This window comes from Piliocolobus tephrosceles, chromosome 15 (assembly GCF_002776525.5).
Source record: "Piliocolobus tephrosceles isolate RC106 chromosome 15, ASM277652v3, whole genome shotgun sequence".
NCBI classification, from domain to species: domain Eukaryota; kingdom Metazoa; phylum Chordata; class Mammalia; order Primates; family Cercopithecidae; genus Piliocolobus; species Piliocolobus tephrosceles.
In genome coordinates, this window is record NC_045448.1 from 82,048,232 (window position 1) to 82,070,333 (window position 22,102).

The 22,102-nt window shown below is 39.2% G+C and overlaps 1 pseudogene; it reads right to left on the minus strand.

The window, feature by feature from the left end:
* Window positions 1–15,144: 15,144 nt before the first annotated feature.
* LOC111551147 lies at window positions 15,145–21,604 on the minus strand (annotated as a pseudogene).
* Window positions 21,605–22,102: the final 498 nt, after the last annotated feature.

A 22,102-nucleotide genomic window follows, 5' to 3' on the forward strand; every position in this document is an offset into this window, starting at 1 on the left:
AGAAAAGTATTTACAGCATTCCTATTACTTACCCCTTCTCTGCTGTAGGAGGTGGAATAGAATGACCAAGACATTTCCTTATAAACCTGCTAATGAACTGGACCAGGCACACTTGTACCATATGCATGGGATTGGCTAGGGAAAGACATTTGCAAGTGGCTTTCTTGTGAAGTCTTCTAACAGGATATACCTGGTTTGATTAGAGTTTTTATTGTAAATATACCTGTGATGATAAATCTATGGGTCGTAATTAAATTATCGATGGGGCATAAAAGAGAAGAGTAATAAAAAAAAGAAAGGACTTCTTTTGCGAGCACTGTTTGTGCCTATATTGCTCAAGGTTTATCTGTTACTATGAAATCAAATCAAATCTTAATACAGAAAAGGAGAATTTTCTGAAACATGCATATGATAGTTTAAAATTTATATGAGAAGTTAATGCTTTGACTCTGCCTGGTACTCTCTGATATCATTTTTTTTAAATACAAAAAGTTTGGCATCAAGCAAGACTTATAATTTAGGTGAGTCCTTTCAGTCAGATCAACTTTTTACATTGACACAGCATTGAATACAAACAATACAAGTAAAAAGGCCATTTAAAACTCAAGCAAAAGCAATGGATGTATAAGAAAAGTATTATAATAACAATATAGTCATCCTTCAGTTTTCATGGGGAATTGGTTCCAGGATGTCCCACAGATAACCAAATTCTTGGATGCTCAAGTCCCTTATAGAAAATGGTATAGTATTTACATATAAGCTACACATATCCTCCAATATAACTTAAATCAGTTCTTAGTTACTTATAATTCATAATACAATGTAAATGCTATACAAATATTTGCTATACTATATTGTTTTGGTAGTAATTACAAGAAAAATATCTGTATATGTTCAATATAAATGCAACCTCCATTTTTTTTCCAAAATATTTTAATGTGGTTGGTTGAATCTATGGCTGCAGAACCTATGGGTACAGAAGGCCAACTATGTATTAATTAACTGCATGATAAATCATATACACATAGTCATTAACAAAGCAAACACTTCATTGATTCTCAATATTTAGAAACAACATATAGACAAAGCACAGAATATATGATTATATTATGAAGTAGAATATAAATGCTATTAACCTTGGCATTAACAGATAAAAGGAGTTCAGAGGTTGAGGGAAAATGGAGTTGAAAAAAATTGTTGACAGTTTGCTTATTTTACAAAGTGAGCAGCATAGACAAAGTTTGGCTGTTTGTAAAAACAAGAGCTAAATGAATCACAAAATGGTAAGTTTCCAAAATTTTTGTATTAAGGAAACAGAAAATAGTGAATTCATTATTTGAGGAAGGAAAGAATATTCCATAGTAGTTAAAATAGTTAGTGTTTATCACATTAGGTGGTGAATACAGATAGCAAAAATTGATAAATCAAAAAATAGAAACATAAACAGATATATGTCACACAATGACTTTTTCAATGACAGATCACATGTCCAATGGTGATCCCATAAGATTGTAATACCTTATTTTGACTGTACCTTTTCTATGATTAGATTTGTTTAGATAGACAAACATCATTGTGTTACAATTGCCTATACTATTCAGTACAGTAACTTGCTGTTCAGGTTTATAGCATAGGAGCAAGCAGCTATAGCATGTGACCTAGGTGTACAGTAGGCTCTACTATCTAGGTTTGTGTAAGTACATTCTATGATGTCCAAGGAACCACAAAATTGCCTAATGATACGCTTCTCAGAATGTACCCCTGTCATTAAGTGACACATGACTATATAGACTGATGAAGATAATCAACAAAAGACATAGTTCCTCTTTATAAGCCTGTGTATACTACATAATTAAATATGCACATAATTACCTTAGCTATACACTCACACATATGTACAGCCAGAGTAATGTATGTTCATCTTAATACATTTTATATACATTTATATATGTGTGTGTTTGTATGTATATAGATATATAGATATATATAGAGAGAGAGAGAGAAGAGAGGGAGCTTGAAAATGGATGGAAAGTAAGATTCTTAAGACTAAAATTTTATCTACTTCTGCTCAGGACACTAAAATGTAATAATTTCGACTAATACTGGTGGAAAATATTTCCAGTTATCTTAGTTGCAGAAATGCTTGTTAAATTCTCCCAATTAGCGTGTATTCACTCTCAATATCCAGAAAGGAATTTATGATCATAATTGAATATGCACATCAGAAAACAGAGAGAGTATGTGAACTATATATTAAAATCTCTGAAAAATTAATGAATTTATATTTAGATTTATAGCAAAGTCTCTCATAGATTTAATGATGTTAAAATTACCCCATTAATAATTTGTTATAGAAATACTTATTAAAGCAGGTGTTTGGACTTGGGAACTATAGACCAATGGGCTACACAGTGCTCATGTTTCTTGTGGAGATGAAGAAGATGAAGGAAGCAAGCCCAACAAAGTGTTTTTCATGCTTCTGCTTGTATCATATTTGCTAACATTTCATTAGCTAAAGCAAGTCACATGAGCACACAAAAAGCCAAGTAGTGGTGAAGTACATTTGACCTGCAGAGGTGGAAGGAACTGTAGTGACATAGTGCATGGTTTGGATAAAGGGAAGGTGAATACTTCAGGTCAATGGAGCAATCTCCAATGTGTCTCAAGGTTAGGACTGTTACTTGCATATAAAGGATACAAATGAATATTTGTTGTTGAACTTTCTTGTAATATACTTTCCATTTACAGGTTTAAGAATTATCTCTAGCCCATTCCCATCTCTCTCTAACTAATATATGCTAAACAAATTGGAATGTGAAGGAACATTAAGCAGGATAAAACAGGAAAACATATTTCATTTCTAATTCACCAATAAACAGGTAGAAAAAGCTTACATTTGGGACATGCAAGTCAGCATTTTGTTCATGCTGACTTGGAAGTAATAACTAATCTGTATTTATGTGAACAAAATGGATAAAATTACTTCATTTTAAGTGGTGTGTTTTTGTTTCATTTAGACAGAAAGAGAGGCACCTGAGTTAAGTCTTTCACAAAAAAAAAAAAAAAAGAAAGAAAGAAAAAGAAACATATGCATCTTTTAAAATTTCCAAAATAGGAGTCTTGGAATGCATATGTATGAGAGTGGTGAGTAGGTGGACAATTCAGGTGCTATGGAGAAGATAGCAAGATAGGAATGGTTCAAACTGAGAATATGTATACAATTGCTAAGTATAGAGACAAGCAAGTCCACTTTTGTGTATTCAGAGAAGAAAATGGAAGAAAATGCTTTAGAGATGTACAGTAATACAAATGGAAAAACTCAGTCTTTAAATAATCGATTGCTGTAAGTCATATCAGAGGTTGAATAACACATGGAAAGAATATATATTGGGGGTAGAATTAATCCTGAAAGAAAATGGCTACTATTGTGGGAAAGAAAAAAAAAAAGCAAAAACAAACAAAAAACAAAAACAAACAAACAAACAAAAAACCCCTCAAACACTTGGTAAAATGCTTGATGACCAAGGAGTGGAATAAGGATGTTCATGTTACAGCAAGCACTAGGAGTGAGGCAAGACTGTTGTCATTATGAGAGTGTTTGATCCAATAACCAAAACAACCAGATGCAATTAGGTTTTCTAAGTATGTTGAATATAAATTTTAAAAATAATTTCTTTAAATCTGTACATAGGACTATACACTTTTTTTCTTCTGAGACGGAGTCTCTCTCTGTAGCCCAGGCTGGAGTGCCATGGCATGATCTTGGCTCACTGCAAACTCTGCCTCCCGGTTTCACGCCATTCACTCAGCCTCCCAAGTAGTTGGGACTACAGGCGCCCACCACCACGCCCAGCTAATTTTGTTTTTGTATCTTTACTAGAGACGGGATTTCATCTTGTTAGCCAGGATGGTCTCGATCTCCTGACCTCGTGCTCCGCCCGCCTCGGCCTCCCAAAGTACTGGGATTATGGGCATGAGCCACTGTGCCCAGCCATAGGACTATATACTTTCTAAAGCAAAACATTTAGTATGTCTGGATCTGGAAGCACATGCATTAAGGTTTTATTAGAAAATAGTTGGGCACATCGTGAAGAAGTGGTAATTGAGTCTAGGTTTCGTCTAAGTGATCAAAGTTGTGGCTTGAAAGTGTGATTTAAATTGATTTGGGTTAAATCAAATCCACCTTAGATCCTGCTGCTTACGCTTGCAACCTTACGTATGGATTATTGCATAACAGGAAGAAATGCCAAGCATTAGAAGAGATAACCAGGAAACAGTGCTGTAAATGAATGCTTACACCGAGAAACAACACATATTTTCCCCTGACTGTGAAAATGGATGTGTTAGTTGCAAATACAATAAAATAACAGCATGAATATTTGATATAACTAAACAATGCCTTCAACCTAACCTCGGAAAACTCTTGACCCAGCACATTCTCACAAATTACAGCATGATTTTCAAAAATCAGAGACTGCACATTGTCTACTGCACATTTTTTTTTTTTTTTACATTACGTCACTAAATTTGTTTTAAGCAACTACTTTGAAATATTACCTATGAATACCCAGATGAATAAGTGAGGGCCCTGTCCTCAAGAAGAGACACATGCACTGATAATTACTGTTACAATAATAGGAACGGGTCCTGTGTGTTAAGGAACACAAATAAGCAGCTCTTAAACTGACCTTAGATAGCTATGGGAAGCTTTCTAGAGGAACTGATAATTGAATTGAGTGAATTGAGCCAAAGAATCAGGGAAGTGAGCTCCTGGCAGAGAGAAGAAGATAGGCAAAGGCACAAAAATAAGAAATAGGTTAATATGTAGAAGAAACTGCTTATAATTAGGATAATTAGAGTATGGTGTAGGAAGCTGACCCTGGCAGGGGATGAGGTTGTGGAGGTCACGTAACAGCATCATAGGTCAGCCTAAGGCTTTTTCTTTGGCAAATGGACTAAAAAAAGTTTTAACTGTGTATCTTTATCACTAAAAATATTTCAAGAATGCACTTTCAGTATAATTTATGAGTGATATCCAAGTATTATTGCACCAATGTATTGGAAACAGTATAAAAACATTCATACAAACAAAACGTGTTTTAAAGGATAAGATAAATCATAAGTGGAAATTCTGATATTTTCCTCCTACACATCAGTAATTTGCCAAGTGTTTTTCTGGGTTGGAGGAAGATACACCCCCCTTGGAAATCACTATTCGAAACACTGAGAGTAAGGGAATTGACTTCATTACTCTAACAGCAGAATGGAGGTTAGAGTTAAGACAGCCAAGATTAGAAAGGAGAAAGAATAGTTAGGAGAAGGTCAGTAAGAGTGATACTGGTAAGATGGAGTGCAAATAAATTCTGAGGAAGAATTAGCTGGGTGTAGTGTTAGGCACCTGTAATCCCAACTACTCAGGAGGTTGAGGCGGGATAATCACTTGAACCTGGGAGGTGGAGGTTGCAGTGAGCAGAGATCGCGCAACTGCACTCCAGCCAGGGCGACAAAGTAAGACTCTGTCTCAAAAAAACGAAAAACAACTTCTACAAAATATTCTGAGGAAGAAGAAACAGTTGGTCATATTAACTATTGTCTTCGGATGGCAGCTCCTATGTTCATAACTTAGTGTTAATTAAATGATTAAAATAGTTAAAGATTTCATAAAGAGGGCCAAGTTTAGCAGGCCAGTGTCCCATTTTTCCAGATACTTATCCTCCATTCAAATACTCTTGCAAAAATGCTAGCAACAGAGTAATTTCAATATGCTGTGTTTATCTACCAAAACATATGTCCATTTAAGGGCCTATATTTAGTTATTTAACTCAAGAAGATAGTGGCTACTTAAGACAGGGTGACACAATGGCAAAATAATAAAAATCCAGCTGATTTAGCCTCATGTAGTCTCTCAAAGTCACAAGATCACTTATGTACATCTGTCAAGATGTAGGGGGTGACCATGGCAGTTAAAAGAGATAGTTTGGGGACATAGAAACTTTTTAAAGAATTGGTATTTGTTGTTGTTTGTGTGTGTGTTTGTTTGTTTGGAATGGTTATTAAGTTCCAGTGCTGGGAGTCAGAAAAAAATACAAAAGGGGCAGACTTTCTATCCCTATAATAATCTTTGAAAATTTTGAAATTGTCCTTGGAATTTGAAAAAGCCTAAACACCCAAGCATGAAAGCACTTTTGGATCTAATAATCTTTTATAAGAAATTTTCTTTACGGAAGAGCAAAGCTTTCTCCAAATATATGTTTCAATCTGACAACATCTCTGCTGCAGGAAATATATGAAGGTAGGTAAATTTCATTGAATGAAGAAGAAGGCAAAATGAGAATAATAGTAGACTTCGGGCTGGAAAGTATTGCAGTGATTGGTTTCAGTCTGGGACAGCTTCTTTTTGTCAAGCTTCTTCAAGGATGTGAGAATTTTTGATGTTGAAAGTATTTTTTCATGTTTTTATGAGAAAACAGAAATGGCATGTTTTAAATAAAAAATAACAGAATGGAACTAGAAGGAATGATGTAGACACAGTTGATCAAAATCTTAATTCTGACTTGACATTGTAGAATCGCAGCAGAGGGAACTCAAGTCTCAATGAGTCCAGTCACTCGTTGGATACATAAGATGCACGTATTCCCATTTGCAGATGATAAAAGTGTAATTAAACAAGGTTAAATACTCTGTCCATAAAACAGTGAGTTATTGGTGAAAGAATGGGAAGTTAGGCTGCCTGTATTTTACAACCATCCACAAGGTAAATATCAGGAAATATGTTTGTTACCTACAGATTAATTATGTTGTATATACTATTTTTAAATCGCTGTTTTAATTTGATAAAGAAACCATTTAGCTGAAACATGAGTGTACATATGTCTGTGTATTTCTATGGACATCTACATATCTACATCTTTAAAGGACCTATTTTGGTCAATAGAACAGGTGGACTTAAAATTTATCTGGATTTTATATTACAATGAATTTGCACAAAATCAAATATTCTGTGATATATTTTAAATGTATTTGTCTTTTTTGTTCACTATTCAAATAAGAGAAATCCAGATGAATACAGGTATAGGTTATTTCTGATGTTTTTCTCACAGTAGGCTACATTTTATTAGCAATTACTTTTGCACCAACCTAATAAATCCAAAGTACAAAAACTGAGTGAAAAGATGAAGAATTGAAGTAAATGTTTTGCTCTTTTTTGGTATAGAATCATCATCTTGAGAGACTAGTGCTTTTATCCTCTTTACAAACACTTTTAGGTAACGTCTTGTCATAGTTCAGATCTCCAGAGCTGAAGAGAAAGAGTTGACATTGGAAAACCTAAATGGGCCTCATTAAAGATCTGGGACAAAGTAAATTGTTGAAAACAATAATTTTTTATAGCTCTTTCTGAGACTGACCAATTTTTGGTTAGAAAAAATCCTGTAGTTGCTTTGCTATATTTCAGTACATATTGATGTTCTTTGAAGCAGACTCTGTAAAAACTAAATAACAAGGATTTTTAAATGACTATTTTCCCATGCCAAGTACTACTAAGTATACTTTTAAATACTTTTTTAATGGTGGAAATTTATAATCAGTGTCATTGGAAAAGAAATCTTTGTGTGGGGCATTAGAGAAAAAGAAGTTTTTTTTAGAAAACCTCTCAACTTTTCTGTCACCTATTATTCACTGCAATGTGCTTATCTTTTGTTCTCTGCTTCAAATAGGTTTTAATTAAAGATATATACATTTCATATTTTATAAGATATCATAGAGGAGGATAATGTATTCCTTTATGAGAGCAACAGATGGAAAAAAGAAAGGAAAATGATGAGAGACTAAGAAGCAAGTATATTTTAGAATCTCTCAAGAATTATAAATATATAAAGTTCTAAGACAAGTATATGAAAATGTGAGTCCATTCCATCTCAGGAATATGCTACATAATCATTATATAATCATTAAAAATTTGCAACTATAGCTTTTTTTTATTTTTTATTTTTATTTTTTAGATGAAGTCTCGCTCTATTGCCCAGGCTGGAATGCAGTGGGCCGATCTCGGCTCACTGCAAGCCCCACCTCCTGGGTTCATGCCATTCACCTGCCTCAGCCTCCGGAGTAGCTGGGACTACAGGTGCCCGCCACCACGCCTGGCTAATCTTTTTGTATTTTTAGTAGAGATGGGGTTTCACCATGTTAGCCAGGATGGTCTTGATCTCCTGACCTCGTGATCCGCCCGCCTCGGCCTCCAAAAGTGCTGGGATTACCAGCGTGACAGCTTTTTATTTTTTAAATTTTTAAATTAACAATTTTATTAAGCATAATTTACATATTATAAAATCCACCCATTGGAATTATACATTTCAATGACTTTTAAATAAATGTATACAATTGTGCAATCATCTCCATAATCCACTTCAGAGCTCTTTAGGGTTGCTTTTCTTTCTCAGATTCATAGAGGAGTCTCTTTTAATATATATGATCAATTAATCACTGATTGTTTAAAAATTGTAATATACCTTTCAATACATGCCAGTTTAGAAACATACACATATCTGTAGCAAAGTGACATTGTAAGTAAATACAGTACAATTATTATACAGATCATAGGAATCTAATTTATCAGAATAAAAGCCTTTCTCAGAGAATCACAAAGTGTATAGAAATTTTTTTAAAGTGGTAAGTAAAATAAAAACCACGGGACATGTCTAAGAGGTATCCTTTCATCCAATCTGTTCTCTTCATTGGTAATTCTATTTTCAAGCTCACAATAGAAGCCCAACTCTTTCATGAAGCCTTCTCATATTTCTCCAATATAACTTTTTTCTCTCTCTCAACTATATATTTATAACTCTAAACTTTTACATATGAAAGTCAGTGTATCTTATCTTAGAAATGTATATAAATTACACCATTTATTCTCTTTGAGTTCTACCATGGATTTTTCAAGTTTTTTTCCCACAGTGCCTAGCATTTTACTTAATGAATTAAGTAGTCAATTCATACATATTTAATTAAATATAAAGAATAAACTTTTCTTGATTGTGTGCATCTAGTGCACAATAAAGACAGAGTTTATGTTATCTGAAACTTTATAAAAGTGATAGGGAATATATATGTATAATATTATATAATATATCTAGATTAAATAGTATGTATATATATTATTTTATGTGTGTGTATTTATATAATTGTTGGTGTTCTCAGTACAGAGTACACTAAAGCCTGAATTACCTAGGAATGATAATACATAAACCCAGAAATTACTCAATAAAGAGAGAGAAGAAGATATTATAGACAAGAAGAACAATTTAGAGTCTTTTTATAATAATAACAAGAGAACTTGTCATACCTATATCTTAAAAATCTCTGCATTCATCCGCAGCTCCTGAACTGTACAGTCCAATCATGGTTTGTATCTACTAACGGTGTGGGGATTACTTTTCATTATTTGCAAAAGTATATTTGATCTATGATTAATGGTGCTGCCTTTGCTCTGCAGATACCTGGGTAGCTGTGGATCTCTGAAGGGTAGTGACTTTTAGTTGGGAAAAAAAGGCCATTGTCACCCTACAACTTCTCCAAACTCAAGGAACCAGTGCCTTGCCAATTCTTACTTAACTGTGTGGGTTTCATTGTTTGCCATCTTTTCCTGTATTAACACTTATTTTTAGTATTTAAAAAATTAACTATCTTCATCTTTTTATCTTCTTTGATCTTCACCTTTAAAAAATATTTCTAGTTCTTTGAGCCTATTCATGCATCCATTGGAAGATCAAAAAGAATGTGAAAAAGCCAGAGTCAGCCATCTGGAGGATCAATTAAGAATGATAAACTTTTACACAAATGGTCCTTAATCCAGGGATGTATTCTGTTTCAAAATGACTCTAACATCTGGTCTCTTTGGCAATAGTAAAGCTAAGAATGAGAGTTATCACCCTGGGTAATTTTGGGAATAACTGTCTTTTTTGGCTACATTTGTCTAGGGCACCTGTCAGAAGAGAGTAGGGAGTTTATACTACAGGAAGAAGAGCAGTATTTTTGAGAAGCTCAGTGCACAACTTTACAATTGATGCCTCTTTGGGTTTTGGAAATGACTTTAAGGAGCCTTTTCAGAAACTTGCAACCTAAAAGGCAGTTAAAGGTGGTTCAAATAAACTCATTCAGTTGAAAGAAGAGAGAAAGAATAAGATCAAGAAGGGAAGGGATGTGTCCTTAATCTGTATGTACTGCTATAACAAGTTATTTGAGACTGAGTTATTTGTAAAGAATAGAAACATATTTTCTGATAGTTCTGGAGTCCATGAAGTCTAAAATCAAGGTGCCAGCAGGTTCATTTGTCTTGTGAGGGCTTATTATTGCTTCCAAGATGATGCCTTGCTGTTGCATCCTCCAGAAAAAAATAACACTGTGTCCTCACATTGCAGGCCTCACAGTGGAAGGGCAAGCCAGAGGAATGCTGCCTGAAGTCTCCTTTATAGGACTTTTAATCCTATTCATAAGGAAGCAGCCCTTATGGTATAATCACCTCTTAAAGGACTAACTTATTAATACTATCACATTGGTAACACCTGAATTTTGGAGGGGGCACATTCAAACCATAGCAGATGTTAAGTCAGGAGGAGATTAGGAATACTGCCTTCAGAACCCTTCTTTGCAGCCTGGGGCTCCTCAGTTTTCATACTCCCAGAAGGTGAGTAGGAGGAGGAAAGGATCCTTGTTTTAGTGAGTTCCAGCTGCCATAAAAAATAGTCAGAGTCTGAGTGGCTTAAGCAACAGAAATGTATTTTCTCATAGTTCTGGAGGCTAAGAAGTCTAGCATCAAGGTGTGGACCAATTACTGGAAAAGGCTTTCTTCCTGAGCTTTCAGATGGCCACCTTCTCACTGTGTCCTCATCTGGTAGAGAGAGAGAAGGCACACTCTCTCATTTCTCTTCTTATAACGATACTAATACCATCATGAGGGTTCCCCTTTTGTGACCTTATTTATATCTAATTACCTCTCAAACATCTCATCACCACATATCATCTCATTTTGGGGAACATAATTTAGTTCATAGCTCTTCTGCACTAAGAAAAGGATGTGCCTTTAGTGATGCCGCCACTTTGAACAGATCACTCTATCAGTGTGAAATTTTGTTGCCTGATCTGTGAAATTACAATGAAAATTCCTAATCACTTGCATACTGCAGGATGTCCAAATAGCTTGATTTCTTCAACGTATCTGCAGGGGATAACAAAGTGCCCATTAAACAGTAATTAGAAACTATAAGAAGTATAATATTTCTCTCAGAATCTTAACAAGCTACTGACTTATTTTAAGATGTATTTGAGTTTTTCCTCATTTCTATCATGATGGTTAATTCAACAGTAAACTGGGTATGTTGGATATCTGGAGTCTGATATCTGACCCTTAACATCTATTACTATCTCAAGCTGCAAGGTGGTTTTCCACCTCTTCCATGATACAAGCTGCCTTTGCTTTTGTAGTCTCCCCAGACATTTTATGAGGTTCCACCAATGATGGAAACAAGTTGAGTTTCTCCTAGCTGATTTCTGCCACCAGTGTTCTCTAATATGTATCTAAGCCATACTGTTTCTCTAGGATTATGTCAACGTGTTTCCCATTGGAGCTGTGGACTTATGTGGATAAATCCTCAAACATCTATGTGGGAAATAAGTTGGGGAGAGGCATATAAGATAGAATTTTAAGTCCTTTATTCAGGAGACAATGCCTTCTTTCTTATGCCCTAGAATAGAAGCACCACAGCACAGACTTGGGCCTAAATTTGCAAAGCAACTTATATGTACTTGCTGTAGAACCTCAAAGAACTCATCTAAAGTTTTTGAGCCCATTTCCTTATCCATGAAATGTAGTTATAATATCTATTTTGCAGTTATCAATATATATAAAAATAGATGAATTATGTTCTACATAATTTATGGTCTTCAATAAATAGTATTATTTATGAAAATTGTTTCATCATTATTGCCATCTTCATCATCATCATCATCATCATCATCATCATCATCATTGTCACTTAAGGATTCATAAGCTCAAACATCTGAGGAAGTTTTATTACACTTATTATAACATGGACACCAAATATTGGAATTTTCATGGAAGTTGGAGTATGTGTTTGGAATTAATGGTATGGACATTTTTGCCTCAGAGAAATAATATAAACTTTCTGGGTTTATTTCTTTTTTTCTAGGCTAATAACTTCCTATGTATAAACATTTATTTTTCAAAAATAAAAAGTTACATAAGCATGCAAACTGAAACCCCTGTTTTTGGTGGGATGCATTTTCACTTTTACAAGGAGAATTTTCTTAAAAGGGAAGCCAAACTATAGTAAATCCTCATATTTTTCTAGATCACAGCCACAATATAGTGTCATATCAATTATATTAATTTACTTTGCCATTATTTGGCCAGACATAAGGATTCTGCAGAAAAACTGCATTTGGACTGGCATATTATTTGGAATTGCCTGAGAGGATGGAGAATCAAGAAATTTTTATCAAGACCAGTTTGCTATTCAACAAATGGGGAGTTATTCACCAATCCATTCTATTTTATAATACATTGGGTGTTCACTAATGTTCAGCTTATTTATTTTCTTTACCCACAGTTGGTGTTTCTAAATTCTTATTTACCAGAGTAAGCTCTATCCAGTTTCTAAGGCCAGTACTGAAGTATTTAAATCCTCCCCAATTTAATTCTAAGGATTTCAACATCATCACCTTCTACTCATCAGCTATCTTTAACTTGTGAGTACCCAAGTCCTGATAACCAAGACTTGCTTTGTTCCTGGAACTATAGTCCATGTTGTAGTTCTTATAACTGCTATTATTTTTTCCTTAGACTAGATGTTCTGCCTTTATAAACTGTATAACACCTAAATTTCTCTGAAGTATAGAGCCTCTGATGGCAATTGCCCTATGACCTGCTCACAGATTCCATAGTGCCAACTGCTTGCCTCCAACTTGAATGTGCAGAATTGTCATGTCTGATTAGATTTGCTTACGGGTGGATCTCTGATCTGTGATTAAGAACTCTTGATTTTCCCCCTGCACACTGTGCTGTAATTTATCCCAAACCTTTGGCCTGGTCAGCCCTCAGATTTGGCTATTTCTTTTTCTTATACACACACATATTATATATATGATGTATATATAATATATATACACACACATATATGATGTATATATAATATATACACACACATATATGATGTATATATAATTCTAATTATATATAAATTAGCATCATGTATATATGATTCTAATTTCTAATTTCTAACTCTGCCAATTCACTCTATCCTTTTACAATTAACAAGCTTTGCCTTAAAAATTCAAGGTCTAAACCATAAAGGGGCTTCATTACATCTTATCCCAAATTACTTTGAATAGAAATTTGGGATATGAAACTGTGAATGGGTAGGCAATCTGGTGCTGGAGTTGAGATAGAATGAAGGAGCAGAAGTTATATTGTGCCTTGAGTTATGAAACATCAAAGTAGGATTACTTTTTTCCAACTCCAGGTTCCAGAAACTTTGCCATTCTCTATATGAATCCATGGCTGCATTGAGCTATGATCCATTGCTGAGAACACGATTCTGAGTTCTTTTATGGAAGTCTATCATGTTATTAATCACAGAGAATGTGTCAACACTGGAACGTAAAATTTACATTCCTATGGAATGGAATGTGTAATTAGTGGGTTACACTGATGAATGGTATGGGTAATTAGTGGGTCAAGAAGATTCATGATGTGTAAATTAAAGCATAGGGTACAGCAAACACGGTGACTTAATTATTGATACTTTTTCTTACACTTATGCTTAATCTTTTCTGTTTGAGCCTTCTTCATTCTCGCTGTAACACCAGGAAATGATTGAAAGGACCCCTCCTTTATGACACAAAGAGCTGAATTAGGCTTAGCTTTCTACTCACCACTACATTTTCCCTGGACCTCTCTTTCCGAGAATTATCTGACCCAACAACTGAATGGGTTTTTCCATTTATAAATCTTTTGTAACTCTAAACATTTACTCAGTGTGCTGTCCCAGTTTTATGCTCCTGATAATGCTATTCTGCCAATGACCAACGCAGAACTCCTCCTTTCTATGGGCTGTGTGTGTGTGTGTGTGTGTGTGAGCATCGTGTGGCAATTTCAGTTGTTACAGTAGCTACGTATTGAGTTATAAGCGGGAGAAAATACAAATTAAACAATTTCTAACATCAAATGAGTTACCTCCAGGAGTTTAGCATCTTACAGACTGTGCTAGAGGCTCCTGCCACATGTCTAGCTTTTTAAAAAATTAATTAATTTATTCCTTTACACATAGCTGAAAGTAATGTTGCATTACTGAAGTTATTTACAACTGTGCAGTAATGTGTTGCAAACTAAATTATCTAGAAGGCAGCAAAAGTACATTGTGAATGTATATAAAACTGTACAGCATTTACAGTTACACTTTTTAAATGATTATTGGCTCTGTAGTGTTTCAAGTTATGTTCTCAGAAAGATAAACAAAATGCCCAAGATTAAAGGAAAAAAGATACAAACCACGTGGATTTGACTCCATTAAAAACACTATGGGGGTCCTGGTTCTGTGACCCTCTGCCTGGGCAAGTGGCATGGCCAACGCCCTGCTCCGCACCAGGTCCTAAGCCCAGTCGGAGGCCGTTGCAGCTCTGTGGAAACAGGACCATGGCTGGGATGGCACTCCTGCCCCTCCGACCTGGAGGTCACCGTTTGTGAGAGATGGACACCTTAATTTTATTTTCTTTAGTTGATCAGAATGGAGCAAAAATTTTTTAAAAATCCACTCCGTTCTCCACCTCCTGAAACACCTCTGCAGTTGGCTGGAGAAAAGGGCCCGAAGCTCACCGTTTTCAGACAGAAGCTGCCATGTGTGCGCCCGGCACAAGGGAGCTTTGTCCCCGCCGCGGCAACCGGAGGAAAAGAGACGTGTTTCACCTTCCCGACGTCTGGACCAGTCTGGAAGGGATGGAGACGTTTTGGCCTAGTGCAGTGTCTCTTGGGGTCTCTCCTCACCTGGGTGGACATGGCGCTCCCTCCTCGGCCCCTGGGGCTCAGCAGCAGCCATGCAGCCCTCTCCTGTGTCCTGTGGTCACCCCCCGGTGTCACACCGGCAACAAAATAAAGTCGTCGTTGACGTCGACCATAGGCACATAGAAGGAGGGCACCTCGTTCATGCACAGGGACTAGTGCCCAGCAGGGTCCAGCTTCTGCGCTTTCAGCTGCCACTCCATCCTCTGCACGGCGTTCGGGGCCGCAGCCTCGTGCTGCTGCTGCAGGAGGAGGCAGGTCTTCACGCGGTTGTACTTGTCGTCCAAGTCCTGGAGCCAGAAGATGAACTGGTGGGCGTTAAGCAGGTCGCACACTGACTTGTTCTCATCACCCTGGCTCTCTAGGGGTATGTTTTAAACCTCAGAGTCCAGCAGCATCGTGCCGGCGCTGAATAGCACTGCCTGGTTGGCGACGGTCCTGGCTACCGGGCAATGAACCTGCAGAATCTCCCGCTCACAGGACACATCAGCTTCTCTCGATCGATGCTGTGCTGCAGACACAGCTTTCCCCGGACCGCCTCCTGCTGCCTGAACAGCTCCTTCAGGGACTCTGCCAGCGAGGGAGGGGGTGCGATCACCAGGATGTGGAGCTTGCTTAGCGACTTGCTGTCCAGGAGATAGGATTCCGTGTAGGTGACGTATTCGGCGTGCCACTGGGGCGCCTGCGGCGAGATGTAGCGCAGAATCTTAAGCTTCTCCCGGATCTTCTTCCTGGTCTGCAGGAATTCGAAGTAGGGGTTGGCCCTGTCGCTGTGGTAGGGCTCGATGGCGTCCAGCTTGATGGCGTCCACGATAGTGGCTAGCGTCTGCTGGATCACCTCCGGCGTCTGCTCCGTGGACTTGTTCAGTTGCTGGGTGGAGCGCTGGAAGCAGCGTTTGCCGGATGCTGGGCCTGGGCGAAGTCCTCTTCAGAGCCGCCGGCCTGGGGCACATTCCTTGGAGTGAGGTGTGCTCTACTTGCTCCGATTCACGAGCATCTGCCGGTTCCTGGTCATGTCCTGAGGGTTCTCCCCCACTCTGGGGACCTTTGGGGCTTCGGCCGTGGGTGTTGGTTCTGGTTCTGTGGCTTCTCGGTGGATGCTGCAGGGAGGGCCTTCGGCTGGGGCGGCAGGACTGGAGGCCTCAGTGTTGTCCTGGGGGCCAGCACTGTCCGCAGCCTGGGCTTGTGTCACAGTGTCCATGGGGGTCGGGGAACGTTAGGGGCACAAAGGGATGCGGCGGGGGATGGGGGAGCTTCAGTCTTGGCCCCCTGGTCTCTGCTCCCCAGTGGGCACTGTTCAGGGGGAACGGGTGTGGGCTCCATGCTGGAGTCCAGATCCCCAGAGGTCCTCTCTTCTGGCACTGCCTCTGCCTCTGTAGCTTCTAGAGCCACGTCCAGCTTTGGCTCCTCTGTGGGGAGCTGGGTGGAGGCCTGGTCGGGAGGCAGTGCTGGCTGTTCCTCAGCCACTAAGGCAGAAAGATCCCTACTGTTTACGACCACAGGGGCCCCTGGAGAGATCTTTTCTGAAGGAGCAAGACTTTCTTATACGGGTTCTGTTTCAACATCTGGGACATCTTCGGTCTTCAAGGGAAGCTCTGGCAGTGAGAAGGATCACCTCCTCCTAGCTGGGGCAGGACAGCACCAATGTAGGGGTGGGGCTGCCAGTAGGTCGGCTCTGGTCAGGCCTGGAAGAGGCAGGCAGGACCTCTTTCATGTGAGGCCCTGCGAGCCAGTCTTTGGAGTCTGCGCCTGATCCGGGGTATAGCTTATTTTTGGCAGCAGATAGAATAGGAGTCGACTCCTTGAGATTTTTGTCTTTAAACGGAGGGTCCAGCCTAGGTGGTTTCTTGGCAGGAATGTCCAGACCCTTCTTCCACCCGTGGTCCACCGGCTTCGCCCTCTCCTTGAGGTTGGGGTCTCCGGACCGGTGCCTCGGCTTCTCCATCTGCTTCATCCTCTCCTTGTGCCCCTTGTGGCACTCCTCAATCTCCAGGTCCTTCTGGGAGAACATCCTCTCCAAGCTGGTCATCATCAGGTCGACCTCCCCCAGGAGTCTCTCCCTGGGCTTGGCATCTTTCTTGCCTGGGTCTTTCAACTGCGATACTTTATCATCCCCCATTGCTCATCTTCACAGAGTCGCCCTTTTCTTTCTCTGCACTGTCCTTGAATTTCTCCTTCAGTTTGGCCTCCCTGAGACTTGGGTCCTTCTCCCTGGACTTGTCGTTGAGCAGGCAGGGAGGGCTGTCCTTGTCCCTGGCAGTGGGCTCCTTGGTCCCTGTGATGCCGTAGAAACCAGTCTGCATGCCTGTTCTGGTGCCTCTTCTCCTCTGTCAGTTTCTCCCTGTGTTTCTGTCTTATTCTTCTCTTTTAGGATGTTGATGGTACTAGATCCATAAGGCTTTAGTTCCTTTTCCATTTTCTTGGAAGATTCTCTCTCCTAATCACTTTTATCTTTCTTTTCGGTAGAAAATAATTCAATGGTTTTATCCAGCCCATCTTCTATGTCAGCTTTCATGTAAGAAACTCCATAAGCAACCACCTCAGAAAGTCCTTTTCATACTGGCCGGAGTCCTTCCAAGCCCTCCTTGTAATATCTGCCCTTCTCTTTCTTCTCAGCCTTTTCTTTCTTGGCTCTCTCTCTCAGTAGTGGCTCTTCTTGTATGAGGATGAGGATGAGTAGTGTCTGTGCCTCTTCTTCTCTTTCAGGTTCTCCGGGAGGCAGGTGCTCTCCCTGGCCTCCTCCTATGCAGGTGGCTGCTTGAGGCAGACCTCCAGGAAGGCAGTCAGCCCTGGCTCCTGCTCTAAGTGTGTGAAACTGTCAGAGGAGACCTCACTGATTTTATCATTGGAGTCTTCTCTGTACTCATGGAGAGCTTCTTCTTCTAACTTTTCAATCAGGCCTTTTTTCCGTGTCTGCACTTCTCAAGGACGTCCTCTCCTTGGAATGTTCTTTATCCCACTTCTCTTTGTGTTTGCTTTTAGCCCTGTCTTCAACAGAGTGTTTCTTTTCAGCCTTCTCCAGGAGCTTCTGTTTATTTTTCTTATCTTGGGTGAAGTCCACTGAAGCTCTTTCCTTCCTGTCCTTATACTTTTCTGGTACTCTTTGTCCTTCTTCTCCTTGTGCTTTTCAAGGACTTTCTCTTTTTTGTCTCTCACCCCGTCGGCAGCCCCTCTCTCCTTTCTCTTGGCTTTGGGGTCCTTGTCCTTCTGCCTTTCAGGGTGCTACTCCTCAGAAGAGGACTTCCTGTGTCTGTCAGAGGCCTGGGCCTCCTGCTCTTCCTCCTTCTCCTGGAGGCCATCCACTCTCCGCAAGTCGCTGACCTCTCTGATCTTGAACCCACTCCCTGTGTAGTCATCTTTGTCATCCTCACTCTCTTCTGTGAATAGGTCTGCGATGTACCAGCTTTTCTCCTTGCCTTTCTTGTCATTTTTGTTTTGTTTCACTTTTTCAGAGAAGTCTTCTGAGATAATCCCAGGGAAAGTCTTCTCCTTTTTCTCTTTCCCTTGGTCAAGAAATGCTTTCCTTTCTTTGTCTTTGCCACGTGTGTCTTTATGTTTTTTCCTTGGTATCTTGGTATTTTTTTCTCTTTAAAACATTTATCAAATTCTTTGTCCTTCTGACATTTTTCAAGGATAGATTTCTTACTTTTGTCCTTGTTACTGGACTTTTATTTGTATTTTTCTGGTTTTGTTTTCTCCTTCCTTTCCTTATCAAGGCTGTCCTTCTTCTCTCGCGCTGGGTGGTGTGGTTCCCATGGCTCCAGGCCCTACCCAAAGTCGCAGTCAGACTTTTTCTTGAAGACCATGTGGCAACCACACTCCTTCAGCTCTTCCAGGTGTGCGGTGTGCCTCCTCTGACTTGGCCCTGCTGTCCCTGCGCTTCTTGGAGCTCTGGAGGGTGTCCTTTCTGTCCCGCCCGGCCTCTGCGGACTTTCTCTCCTCTTCTTGTGGTTTTCCGAAAGGTAACCGGGGACACTTGACGCTTTTCAGTCTGGTCTTTTCTCTAAGAGTTTTTATCCAAATAGTCCCTGTCCTTTCGGAAGATGGACTCTCTGTGGTCTTATTTCTTCCAGGCCCTGCTGTCCTGCTTACTCTCCTGACTGTCCTCTTTTACTGTTTCCAAGATCAGCCTGGCCACAGAGTCATTCTTCAATCCCTGTAGTCTGTCACTGCAGAGTCCTAGCTGTCCCCCACTTTGAAATCAAAGAATGAATCGGATAAGTCAAAAAACCACCGATTTTGCTGATCGTCAGAAAGGCTAAATTTGGTGTCTTCATTCTCCAGAAACTGATTTTTATTAAAATATTCGTCAACTTTTTCTTTAGTTTTTCTTTATCTTCTTTAAGAGTCTCCTTCTCTTCTGAAATGTTGTCCTTTTTTTTTTTTTTTTTTTCAGACAGAGTCTCACTCTGTCACCCAGGCTGGAGTGCAGTGGCACAATCTCAGTTCACTGCAAGCTCCGCCTACAGGGTTCACGCCATTCTCCTGCCTCAGCCTCCCAAGTAGCTGGGACTACAGGTGCTCGCTACCACACACGCCTAATTTTTGTTTTGTATTTTTAAGTAGAGATGGGGTTTCACCATGTTAGCCAGGATGGTCTCTATCTCCTGACTTCATGATCCGCCCGCCTAGGCCTCCCAAAGTGCTGGGATTACAGGCATGAGTCACCATGCCCGGCCTGTCCTCTTTTAAGTCATTCTTTTTCTCTAATTTTTAGGGCTGTTGTTTTGACTTCTTCTTCCTCTACTCTTTATACAGTCTCAGTTTTTGTTCTTTTGAAGACTTTTCATTCAGAGATTTCTCCTTTTCTGTTTTATTCCAACAGTCTTTCTCTTCTCGGAAAGATCTGCTGATGTCTTTGTTCATGTCTTTGATTCTCTTCGGTGATATTTCATCTTTGGAGACCTTATGATCTCATCTTTACGGAGCCATTCTTTCTCTTCTGATTTCATTTTGCTAAGTTTCTCTTCTTTTTAAAAGTGGTCTCTATCTTGCTTTAACACTTTTATTTTCAGTAGAAATATCATTCTCTAAAAGTATAGCCTTATCTGACTTTTGCTTGTAGTCCTCTTATTCATATGTAAAACTTTTCAATTTCAGCTCTTGGCTGATAGAACACTGTCCCTTCTCCTTGTTTTTGTTTTGTTTCATGTTTTTTTGACAACTTTCCCCTTCTTGTCCATCTTGAGGATGGTGCCTCTGTGCTGGAGAGGAAGGGGCTTCTCTTCTCTGACAGGGAGCCCTGCAGCCTGCCCAGCTTCCTGTGCTCTTGCTTCTTCCTCACTGGCTTCAGCAATTCCACACTGGAGCCCTCAGAGGAGTAATCAGACTCGCTTGTCAGTCTCCTCCATGTGGAGTCTGATAAAGAATTGACCTCTGACCAAGCCAGGAGAGAAATGGTTTTCCAGTTGTCTGTCTGCCAGTGCTTGGTGTGCTGGTCTGTGTGGTTGGGGTTCTGCTTCTGGGTGGCAGAGTCCCCTTGAGATGAGATGAGGTGGAGGAAGCGGACAGGGAGATGAACAGGGAGGGATCCTTCAGCACCAGCGGGGACCCCTTGAGGCAGCTGGAGCTCCCCAAGGAGTCCCTGTCATCCTCCCCACTCTCTGAGGATTCACTCTCCAACTCTGAGGAACAGAACTTGTCGATCCATTTTCCAAAGTGAACCTCTCTGCCTTTTGTTTGTTTCTTTCACTTCCTTTTCATTTTATTTTATTTTTCCTTCTGCTGCTTGGCATTAGAAGCCTCTTGTGTCTTACTACCAGGCAATATCATATGTGCCGAGAGTCTCAGCTTCTCTCCTGTCCCAATGGTGACACTCACATCCTCCTCATCTGATGTGTCTGACAGGATACGATGGGATGCTTTCTTTCGTGCAATAGTGTTCTTTTCAGTGTAACTTTTAACCTCCATTTTGGGTATAGAGATAAAACTATTGGATTTCATTTCATTTCTTTTCTATAATACTTTTTCAACAGGTGCACCTTTCTCTTCTATTTCAGAGACTATTCTTTTTCTTTCTCTTCTATTTAAGAGACTGTCTATTTCTTTCTCTTCTATTCAGAGCACCTTTCTCTTCCATTTCAGTGACTCATAGATATATGGTAAAAAATAAAAAATAATGTCTTAGATGGCTTCTTCTACTCTTTCAACAACCTTCTTTCTAATTATGGCTACTTACCACTTCTCTCCTTTCATGAATATCTAACTTGTGTTCAATAACCACAAAGTACCAATATCAGCTAATACCTATTCTACATCTTGCAAATAAGTAGTGGGATTTTATATACTACTTTAGGCCAGTGTGAAAAGAATCTTACATGTTTCACTTATATTACTAAGTTCTAATCACTTTTGAACTTACCAGTTTCCCTAAAGAGAATACAAGCTTCCAGATAGCACCACCAACAAAAAGTCAATTTTATATGTCTACCTTCTTGTACTAGAGTGAATTATTGTTTCCAGTTCCTCAGTTCCATGTAGTAGTTATTTATATACTCATCTTCATACCATTGTCATGACTTCCTTTACCTCCATTGACTTGGTGCTTGGCCATAATCACTTGTTTTGATGAACATAATGCTAATGGACAAGATATGAGTGAACACTTGAAATGAGCATGTATGATTGACTTTGTGCTCTTCTCTTCCATCTTTTTCCATTGGCAGGGTCACCTTGCACTTCCTCTGATCCAAGGATAATGAGTAACACTTAGAGCAGACCTAGAACAACCTCAGAGATTGGGGCCAAACACAGCTGAGCCTAGCCTAGATGGCTAAACCTGAGATGATGTGAAGACATCTATGATACAGATATAAATGCTTATTTTTGTATACCACTGAGATTTTCTGGTGGTTTATTTTGTAGCATTATGTTTAACTCTCTATATTTATTACAGTGTTTACAATGTAGTAGGTATCTCAACATTTGTTTAAAATGAACAGAATGACCATTATTTAAATCAACCCATTAAACAGACAGACACATTTGGGTAGATGATACTGCACTCAATAATCCTAAACAAGATGGGAGCTT